This window comes from Lactuca virosa, chromosome 9, assembly GCF_052849685.1.
Source record: "Lactuca virosa cultivar CGN04683 chromosome 9, Lactuca_virosa_CGN04683_v6, whole genome shotgun sequence".
Lineage (NCBI taxonomy): Eukaryota > Viridiplantae > Streptophyta > Magnoliopsida > Asterales > Asteraceae > Lactuca > Lactuca virosa.
The window spans coordinates 117,408,251-117,420,236 of record NC_136434.1 but is presented as its reverse complement, the minus strand read 5'-3'; positions in this window follow the sequence as shown (position 1 = coordinate 117,420,236).

The following is an 11,986-nucleotide window of genomic DNA, read 5'->3' as shown; positions in this document are numbered from 1 at the left end:
AACGAGAAATGGTCTATGGATAAACTTGCGAATTCTTACGTGAAGGAAATTGTGAGGCTTCACGGTGTTTTGTTAACGATTGTATCCGATCGTGACAGCCGTTTTACCTCAAGGTTTTGGAGGAGTCTATAAGCGGAATTGGGTACCAAGTTGTGTTTGAATACAGCTTACCATCCACAAACCGATGGTAAGAATGAATGAACAATTCAAACATTGGAGGATATGCTGAGAGCATGTACCCTAGAATTCCAAGGTAACTGGGGTAAACACTTACCTCTAGTAGAATTTTCCTATAATGACAGTTTCCACTTGAACATCTAGATGACACCTTATCACACTTTGTATGGGGAAAAGTGTTGAATGTTGTCATGTTGGCTGGAAACTGGGGAAAAGCAGTTTATGGGACTTGAAATAGTCCATCAGACTGCTGAAAAGTTGAAAGTGATTAGGGAAAGGAGGTTAGCTGCTCAAAAGAGCTATGCTAACAAGAAAAGACAACCGATATCATTCGAAGTTGGAGATTCGGTTTTACTTAAAGTCTCGCCGTGGAAGGGACTTATAAGATTTGGTAGAAGAGGAAAGTTGAGTCCAAGGTTTATTGGACCATTTAAAGTTCTTCTGATAATCGGGAATCAAGCTTACAAGCTAGAATTACCGGAAGAACTAGAGGGTATTCATAACACCTTTCGTGTGTGTTATTTAAGAAAATTCACGGGAGATGTGCCCGACATAATTCCCATTTCTAAATTAAGGTTGGATGAAAACAAGAGGTTGATTGAAGAACCTGAGGCAATCGTTTACCGTAAGACTAAGAAATTGTGATGTAAAAATGGTCGATTTAGTGCTTGTGCGTTGGAAACATACGAATGGGCCAAATCTCACCTGGGAAACGGAGAGTGACATGAGGAGTCGCTACCCGTATTTGTTTGCTGATGTGTGATTCCGGGGACGGAATCATTCTAAGGGGGAGAGAGTTGTAACGCCCGTGTTTCTAGGCTAGGCATTAATATTGACATAATGGTCTAGGTTAACCTTTGAAACTCATTTAGAAGAAATGAAAAGGAATTATGTGAATTTTATGTGAATTATGTGTTTTATGCTTAATTATTAGGGTTTAAATAATTAAGAATAAAAATGAGCGTCAAAAATTAAATTTTAGATAAAGCCGATATCTATTAAGAAACTTGTAGTGGGCGTGACAAGGATTACAGATATATAAAGAATGCCGAAATCCGAGTTATAACGAAGAAGTTATGACCTGTCGAAGTTTCACGATAAACCGGCACGGGGCCGAATGTCGTAAAAAGTGAGTTTTCAATAAACTACTTTTTGGCCTTAGTGATCTAAACGAAACTCGTAGTGTTCGTTAAACCGAGAAGTTCGATAAAAAGAACGCCCAAATCTGACTTCGTATGAGGAAGTTATGATTTTTCGAAGTTTCAGCTTAGCGGTAGACAGCTAAAAACTTGAATTTTAGATCGAGTGATTTTTTGTCGATATGACCTAAACGAGAATCGAAGGTCTCGTCATTAGGAGCACAACGGTAAAAAGTCTGACGAAAACGGACGTCGGATGAAGAAGTTATGAATTTTTAACGGATTTCCACTCCCGGTCTGTTAAAAAAATAATTATATAAAATTTAAAGTCAAAATTAGCCGATGAAGTCTAAACGGAAGTTGTAGAGCGTAATTTTAGCTACGCGTGCATATAAAGAACGTCAAAAACGGAGCTCGTATACGAAAGTTATGAATTTTAGAAGATTTTGGCACAAAATTCGAGAAATTTCGCATGGATGAGCTTCACCTGGAAATGCCACGTCAGCTTCGCTGGTAGTGCGCCACGTGTCCGAATTGCTGATGTCACGGAGGCAGCTGGCAGTTGCGTGTCGCTTCCGGATTCGACCGAAGCCTCGGCCTTCGCACGTCCGACGAGTGTCCGAAGCTGCTTAGTCACCCGGTGACGAGGCTCGTCCGAAGCCGCCTTACCTCGCACATGGACTCCGAGTCCGCGGTCCAATCAGATCATGCCACCGAGGCCCTCGCATGCATAGCCATGTGCGAACCCACGTGCGAGCCTCCTCTGCGAGCCGTCGGATCTCCGGAGCGTGGCCACTTCTCAGCCGTTGGATCAAGACTTCGGACCCTATATATAGAAGGGGACCTGCGAGCCTTCCCGGTTAGATTTGGATTTTTGCCATTTTTAGCCCCTTTCTTCATCTTTTCTTCACCTTAACCTTCCTCGAAGCCCCGGTATCGATTCTAAACCCCGGAATACGCCACGGAGTGCCCGTGAAGCCCGAAAAATTTATCTTTTCGGTTTCGAAGCCCGACTTTTGCAGAGCCCGGTTTCTCAATAAAACTCCCGGTTTTATTAGAAACGAACGTTTTAGGAAACGAATTGCTGCCCGATTTTCATTAAATCAAGTGAGTGTATAGTCACTTTCAATTTACACATAGATGTGAAGTATTTATCTTAAAATACGTGTTATGTGTAAATATATTAATTGTTTATTTGAGGTGACTGTTGAAGTGATGTTTTATACAAGTTTTAAACTGTATATATATTTTTATCTACAAATATGTTGGGTAGAACATGGGTAGATATTTGGTGTGTGATAAAATAGAGTGATGAGAGGTATCGATGTTTAAGATGATCTAGTCATCTAGCAGGGTATAGACAACGGCCACAAACTATTTTAGATAGTCCAGTGGAACGTTAGTAGACTTGTAATCGGTACGTATGTTTGAACTATAGGTTCATAAAGTGTTCTTGAACTATATGTTCATTAGGTGTTTTTGAACTATGTGTTCATCTGTTAAGTTCTTCTTTTTGACACTATTACGTGTCGGGGTACGGGAGCGTACGGAAGTACTTTATCAGTATTTTCCCTATACTTTTATTTGGAAGAGCTTTGGAGTCTTTGTTCTTTTATGAAGTGATTGGACAAGCTTCATGAGTTAGTGATATAGATCATGAGTTGAGAGTGAGTGGTGAAATATGGGAAATGCTTTTACCCAGATGTTGGCATGAGTGGTGCAATATGAGAAAAGCCCTTACCCAACGTTGACCCCCGTCATTCAGCAGAGTATGGATGACAACCATGGACTGTTCTAGACGGTCTGTGGAACACTAGCAGGCCCGCAACCTGTAGGTGTTAATGGACTTGAGTGTTCATTCGTTGTACTCTAAAACCCCCGTCATTCAGCAGAGTATGGATGACAACCATGGACTGTTTTGGCGGTCTGTAGAACACTAGCAGGCTCATAACCTGTAGGTGTTAATGGACTTAAGTGTTCATTCGTTGTACTCTATTCCCCTCATGAGTGCTTTTAGGGCAAGTAAGGCTGGGGAAAACCCCTTAATTATGTTCATCAGCTGTATGGAAAACCCATTGACATGTATTGCGGGGGAAAACTCCCGTGGGGAATACCGTCGATGAATAAGAGCTATGGACTAGTATATGGTGACGATGTGACTTCGTGCCTATTTGACATAAATTGCTGAAGGAAAGCAATGTTGTCATCTTGTTGGTTATTTTATGTTAGGATGTATTGTTTGACATAACTTGCTAAGGGAAAGCAATGTTGTCACCCCGGTGTTTGTTTTATTTGACATAATTTGCCGAGGAACCCCCAAAGCAATGGTGTCATCCCTTGTGAAAATCCTTAGGCTAGGTCTCTTATGATAGTTGTTTTAGGGACGTAAAGTGAGGATAATGGGAATGGGCAATTAGGGTTATTTTGGTTGATGGAATTAATAAATTTATTGTTGATTGAGAACTTAATAAATTTATTATTTATTGTGGGTTGAAAACCCTATATGCTCACCAGGCTCCCAAGCCTGACCCACTCAGTTTATTCGTATCACAGGTATCGATACGAAGTTGCTTTACACTGAGAGATTAAAAGAGAAGTAGATCACTAGTGTAAATGAATGTAAGTTTTGTTTATGCTTATGTTTTTGTATTGACAATGACATCCCAATGGTTTAAGTGAATAAAATACATTTCTTCGGAAATGATTTGATAACATATTTATTATGTTTTTCTGGGAATAAATTCCGCAACACTTTTAATCAAATGATTACTCTGAAATTATTTTAAAAAGCATAAACGAAATCGGTCTTTTCTGGCCGTGAAATTGGGGATGTCATAAGGTGGCACCTCCCAAAGTCAACTCTCCCCATATTACTTCTTTTCCCTTATATATATATATATATATATATATATATATATATATATATATATATATATATATATATATACTTGGGCCGATATTTGGGCTAGGAGGAAGGAGGTAATTTGATTTGGCCCACTTCTTATCTTTGTTCGAAATTATTAGGTCCATAAAGAAGTTTTCGACCCATTGGGCCTTTAGGGTAGTTTACGGCCCAATTTGCATAAAAGAATGAGTTTTATGGCCCATTAGGGCTTATTGGATTTGTTATGGCCCAACAAGGCCCATTAAAGGTAAACTAATCCATTTTAGGCCCATTATGGCCCAAAATGTTAAGTTTCATGAAAGTGGGTTGAATTAGAGCCCAATTATGAGTTCTAAGCCCAAACTAGTCAAATTGGAGACTTATTGGTCCATTAGTCCCAATAAGAAAATCCTAGTCCTTATTGGACTTAAACCGGGATTTGTAGGGTTTCCAATCTTTTGTTGACTATTTGAAGTGTTTGTATAGAGTGTTTGTTGGAATTTTGTTGTTATTGAATAAACATCATGTTTTCAAGTCGTGGTTACAATTGTTGCCATTCATAATGCTTACATAAGGATATAACTTCCTAGCCAAATTTGCTAGTTGTGACATCATCCCCCCGTCAGAGGGAATTTCGTCCCGAAATTCTTTTTGGAGCTAGATTTGAGAATGAGAGAATAGGTGAGGGTACTTTTGCTTCATCTGGTCTTCGCGTTCCAATGTGAATTCCGGTCCACGTTTGGCGTTCCACCGAACTTTCACAATCGGAATGCGACTTTGTTTAGTACGCTTCACTTCCCTATCCATGATTTCAACTGGTTCCTTGATGAACAGGAGATTCTCGTTTATTTCGATTTCTTCCAATGGGATGACGAGAGTTTCTTCGGATAAGCACTTCTTCAAATTGGAAACATGGAACACGGGGTGTACACTACTGAGCTCAGTAGGTAGTTGTAGTCTATAAGCCACTGGACCAATTCGGGCATGAATCTCGAATGGCCCAATGTACCGTGGGTTTAGTTTTCCCTGTTTCCCAAAACGAATCACCCCTTTCCAGGGAGAGACCTTTAGCAACACCCGATCCCCGACTTGAAACTCCAAGGGCTTTCGCCGTTTATCAGCGTAGCTCTTTTGTCGGTCTCGTGACGCTTGAAGTCGAGCTCTGATTTGAACTATATTCTCTGTCGTTTCGCGTATGATTTCGGGTCCTGTTAATGCGTTGTTTGGTGTCTGTCCTCTTGCTAGCTGAGTGTCGCCTACCTCAGCCCAACACAACGGTGATCTACATTTACGACCATATAATCCTTCGAAAGGGGCAACTTTGATGCTTTTGTGATAATTGTTGTTGTACGAAAACTCAATTAAAGGCAAGTGGGTATCCCACGACCTTCCAAAGTCTATCACACATGCTCGAAGCATATCTTCAAGCGTTTGAATGGTTCGTTCACTTTGACCATCCGTTTGTGGGTGGTAAGCAGTGCTCATGTCGAGTTGTGTTCCCATAGCCTTTTGAAGTGATTGCGAAAAGCGTGAAGTGAACCTACTATCCCGATCTGAGATGATAGATATTGGCACTCCATGGAGTCTCATAATTTCCTTGATGTAGATTCTTGTTAGTCGCCCCATCTTGTATGTCTCCTTTATTGGCAGGAAATGGGCGGATTTTGTCAACCTATCAACTATTACCCATACAGCATCCATTCCATCGGTTGTCTTGGGTAATTTGGTCACAAAGTCCATGGTAATCCTTTCCCATTTCCACTCGGGTATTACCGGCTGTTGTAATAGTCCCGAGGGCTTTTGGTATGCTACCTTCACTTTAGCACAAGTAAGGCACTTACTAACGTAAGTGGCAATCTCTGCCTTCATGTTTGGCCACCAATAATATTGCTTGATATCCAGGTACATCTTATCTGAACCCTAGTGGATGGAGTATCGTGTCTTATGAGCCTCATTCATGACTACCTCTCTGAATCCCCCACGTTTAAGGACCCAAATTCGGTTCATGAAATAATATGTTCCATCCTCCTTGACTTCGAAGTTCTTTTCCATTCCACGTAAAGCTTCGCTTGTTCTGTTTTCTATTTTCATGGCATCAGACTGGGCTTCTTTGATTTGTGAGAACAGGTGGGATTGAATGGTTATTGAAAGAGTCTTCACACGACGATTTGAGTATTCTTTCCGACTCAAGGAATCAGCTACCACGTTAGCTTGCCTGGGTGGTACTTGATTTCGCACTCATAATCGTTTAGCAGCTCAACCCATCTTCGCTGCCTCATGTTTAACTCCTTTTCATTTAAAATGTGTTGGAGACTCTTGTGGTCAGTGAAAATGGTGCACTTCGTACCATAAAGGTAGTTCCTCCAAATCTTCAAAGCAAAGACCACGGCTCCCAATTTGAGATCATGGGTGGTATAATTCACCTCATGTGTCTTTAGTTGTCGGGATGCATAAGCTATCACCTTCCCACGCTGCATGAGTACACAGCCTAAACCCTGATTCGAAGCATTGCAGTAAACTACGAAGTCCTTAGTCCCCTCTGGTAATGATAGTACTGGCGCACTACAAAGAGCTCGTTTCAGAGTTCGGAAGGCAACCTCCTGCTTTTCTATCCATTCAAATGGTACGCCTTTTTGTGTAAGCATGGTAAGTGGCTTGGCTGTTCTGGAGAAGTTCTGAGTGAATCTTCTGTAATAGCCTGCGAGACCCAGAAATTGATGAATTTTTGTGGGTGTCGTTGGGACTGCCCATCCTTCAATGGCTTTGATCTTAGAAGGGTCCACATGTATCCCTTCTTGGCAAACGACATGCCCTAAAAAGTTTACGCTACAGAGCCAGAACTCACACTTAGAGAGTTTTGCCTACAACTTTTCAGCTCGCATGGTTTCTAGGATTTGTCGGAGATGTCGACTATGTTCTTCTTCGCTTCGTGAATAGACCAGGATATCGTCGATGAAAACGATGACAAAGTTGTCGAGGAATGGTCGGCAGACTCGATTCATCAGGTGCATGAATGCGCAGGGGCATTCGTTAGACCGAAGGGCATTACAACAAATTCATAATGTCCATCGCGAGTTTTGAAAGCGGTCTTGGGGATATCCTCTTGTCGGACCTTGAGTTGGTGGTATCCGGATCGCAGATCTATCTTATAGAAGTAGTTTGCTCCTTGAAGCTGGTCGAATAGATCGTTGATTCGTGGAAGTGGGTAGCAATTCTTGATAGTGAGCTTATTCAGTTCTCTATAATCAATACACATCCTAAAGGATCCGTCCTTTTTCTTAACAAAGAGGACCGGAGCTCCCCAGGGTAAGAAGCTAGGTTGGATGAATCCTTTGCTCAAGTGTTCGCTGAGTTGGCTTGACAGTTCTTGTATCTCTGCAGGAGCCAGCCTATAGGGTGATTTGGCAATGGGTGTAGCTCCTGGCACAAGGTCAATTCGGAAATCGACTTGTCTTTCTGGAGGTATCCCCGGAAGATCTTCAGGAAAGATATCCGGGAAATCGCAAGCCACTGGGATGTCTCGAATATTGACCTCTTCCTTGGACTTATCCGCTATGTGAGCCAGAAACACCAAGCCCTTCTTTTGTAGACACTTCTGTGCCTTAATACACGAGATAAGACGAAGGTTCGTACTGGGTTTGTCTATTTATATAATTAGGGTTTCGTGGTTAGGGAGATGAAGGCGAACGACCTTCTCGTGACACATAATTTCGGCATGATGAGGGCTCAACCAATCCATGCCGATAATCACATCAAAACTCCTAATAGTTACTAGCATCAAGTTTATTTGAAAGGCATGGTGATTTAAGGTTAGGGTACATCCTACGTAGATCTCCCCAGTTGATTCTGTTTTCCCATTAGCCATTTCCACCGTAAAGGTTTCATTAAGCTTCTGGGGTTGTTGTTTTAGCAAATGTTTGAATTTATTACTCACAAAACTTCGCTCTGCCCCGGTATCAAACAGAATGCATGCATATGTGTGGTTAAGGAGAAACGTACCAGTGACAACAGCGGGATCCTGAACCGCTTCTCCATGACCCATGGTCATCACTCTCCTTGCTCCTCCATTCCCTTGATTGTTGACATTGGTGCAGTTTCGACGGAAATGCCCAGTCCTTCCACATCCATAACAGGTGTGGCTAGCCCCAACGTTGTTGTCGTTGTTGTTAGTGTTGTTGTTGTTGTTGTTGTTGTTGTTGTTGCGGTTGTTGTTGTTGTTGTTTCCTTGTTGCTGGTTCTGGGGAGGATAGGTCCTACAATATTTTGCCGTGTGAACCCCTTTCGGTTGCAACTAGTACAATGCATCTCCCTGCATTCACCATTGTGATGGAGATTGCACTTGTTGCACTTTGGGAGATTCCCGGAATACTGCTTAGGGGCACTTGGGGTGGATGAGGCTGGAGCATGTGGTGCAGAGGGAACTTGGGTGGTTGCAGCATGAACTGTCACTGTTTGTTGTTTCTTTGACGACTCTGAGCCTTGTCGTCCCTTCCTCTTGTTATTCTTTCCTTTCTTGTTGTCACTCTCCTTCTTGCTTTCAGTTTCCCCTACCTTCTCGCCCTTCTTCTTGTTGTGGTCGTATAGCTTCTTGGCCAACCTCTTGGCACTGTCAAAGGTTTCTGGATTCGCAGCAATCACGTTTCCTTGAATTGGGGGAGTTAATCCCCAGATGAATCGTTCGATTTTCTTTCCTTCCGAAGTAATCATGCTTGGGCACAACATGGACAGTTCGCTAAACCTCGATATGTAGGCATCGATGTCGGAGTTTCGGACAGTGAGATTCCATAACTCTTGCTCCATTTTCTGAACCTTGCCACGCGGGCAGTATTCAGCCATCAACATTTCCTTTAATTCCGTCCATGGCATGACATTAGCCACCGGAAGAGTCATAGCCTCCACATGTCCATTCCACCAGGTGAGAGCTTGATCAAAAAATGTACATGCTGCAAACTTCACCTTGACTTCTTCAGGGCATCCGCATATCTCGAAGACCGATTCCACCTTTTCAATCCATCTCTTCAGGGTTATCATTCCCCCTGTGCCATTAAAGGTTTGTGGCTTGGCGTTGGTGAAATCTTTGTAAGAGCATGCCTTGATAGGTCCTTGGTTCATCCCGTTGTTTGAACTTCCGCCCCCCTGCCCGTTTCCTCCACCATTGTTCCCATTGTGGATCTGCGCCAGTGCTGCTGTGACTGCAGCAGATACAGCTGCTTGAAATGCAACTGAGTTGGTTTCTGGTGGTGTCGGTGGTTGATTGTTTCCACGGTTTGGTCTTTGCGGCATCTTGCTGTTATGGAACAGAAAGATGTTGAGTACGTATTGTATTAAGTCGGGAATTTCGTGAGTCGATTTTTGCATTTAAGTGATTCCATATATTTACACCAAACAATAAGAGTATAAAACACATAGCAGATCACAACATCACAAATAAACACATAATATTTTCCACTAATAATATCCGCACTTTGATACATGAAAATTTTCTCTAAGGAGCATACATAAAGGTACAAAGTTCGGCAGCATAACGACTCTATGAGTAGTGTAATCACTTAAACATGGAGTCGGTAGTACATAACATGGTAAGCATAAGAGAACATAGCACCCGTAGGGTAAAACTGGTCCTAAACACACTAGGAGGCATCCAACGGTGGTAGCGAAATTATATTCCGAAATGTTGTGCTAACAACTGGGCCATCTCAATCATCTCTCCAATGACTTGATCCCTTTCCAGTTCAGCCTGCACCGCTCGTGCTTCCATGGCAAATAGCTGTTGCCGTAGTGCGGCAGCCTCAGCCTCTGAAGAACGATCCTCTCCCACGGAATTTCCTGGTGGGGCAGGGTGGTCCTGATGTCTCTCGTCGGTAGATGGTGTGACGGAGGCTTCGTCTGTGTCCCTTTCCTCCTCCATGTTATCATCGGTCCCATCAAACTCGTAGTTTGTGTCCTTGTACTCGTCGACCCAAATGCCGTGTGTTGCCCCTTGTCCTTCCTCGGGGTCGTCTTCAATCATTCCGTGGTCCACCAAGACCTGGTGAAACTGAATGCCTTGATGCACCTCTTCCATGGTGACTGTGATGAGGAACACGTAAGGAGGGTATATAAAGAAACTATCATTATTCATAATATATTTTTAGTTGTTATAAAGTTGGATTGATGTTCTCCTCTTGTTTAGCAAGAGGGTATGCCTTAGGTTTACTGACCATCGCGATCGCCCTAGGGCATGTGATAGTTGTATTATGAAGAAATGCAGTTGATCAGGCTACATTTATCCCTAATACCACTGTAAATAGTCCTGTCTTAACCGAGACGTCAGGTTTTCCCAATCAACTTCTTTGATTTGTTATTATGTTCGTTTTTCTAAGTCGCACAAGTAAGAGTGTTTATTAGTATATTTTATTTGTTTTGTTCAGAGTTATTTAGTCCCTCTTTGGGTTTATAGTTGCATATCAATGTGTGGTTAGATATGCCAGTTCACTATAAACAGAGCTCTGATACCAACCTGTCACACCCCCGAACTAGACGGCGGAAACGTCTGAGGGCTCGTGTGACTTAAATTGAAATATCATCACAATGAATATACATGAAACATAACATAAACATGCCCATGCATTAATACATTACAACCGCCATTGTTCACATCCAATACATTGTTTACATTACATAATCCATAGCATAAATTGTTTGAGTGTCACAAAACATAACATCCTAACACACTTGGTAATTTTCTTCAGCTTATCTGTTACATGATAATACAAGTTATTTTGAAAACGGTCAACATATATAATGTTGGTGAGTTCATAAGCAGGTTTGATATGAAAATCTTTTGTGTAGTTTGTAAAACCCAAAAAATACGATATTTTCTGAAAAAGACATTTTTTACGAAATAGGTGTGATGATCCATAAGTATATGCGTGAATGATTTCAAAACGTGTAAAAGTAATATGTTTCTGATAATGAGTTCTTGTATTATAGTTATCGAAAGTGAAAGTGAATGATGTTGTTCCCCCGGAAAACCCGATGTTTTCCGATATAAATAGTATGATCGTTTTGTATTATTGTATCGTCACAACGAATAAATATGATTTCCCATGATTACTTAGATGGTATTGGATCTCTATGTGAGTCGTTATAACCATGCATAATAATGACTATTTCGTCTGTCTTGGCATTCTAGTGAAAGCCGGTATTGAATTTAAGATTTTGTCACCCTAGACTGGCCGAGTCTAACTGTAGCGAACTGCTTAGGTGTGGGGGAGTCACCCCCGTATAGATCTATACACAAACTCTCGCTCTCCCTCCAGGAGACTTTTATTATAACTACAGACTACGACCGACACTTATTGGTGTCGCCCGTTATTACTCACTAAATCCAATGAAATTGAATAACCTTGATTAACAACCTGATTTATGTTTACTTGAATAAAAGGGTAAGCCTAACAGACGAAGAGAAGAGGACTACGGGGGCCCACTAATCACGTATGTTATTATAGGCTGTCGAGTATGCGACAGACACGTTAGCTCATCACACATTATGATTGATTTGAACCTTACTAGCAATGCAAATGGGCCACTACGGCCTAATAGCATGTAAAAGCCATTGAGGGTCCATTAGGCATGTAATTGGGTCACGAGAGGCCCAATAAACATGTATAATTATATTGGGCCCAATAATCATGATATTGGGCCACAAAGGCCCAATAGCACGAATAGAAGGTATTTGGGCCCAACCATTGAATCGCTTATGTTTTATCGAGTTTAAGTTCGTATTGTTGGTATTTGTTGTATG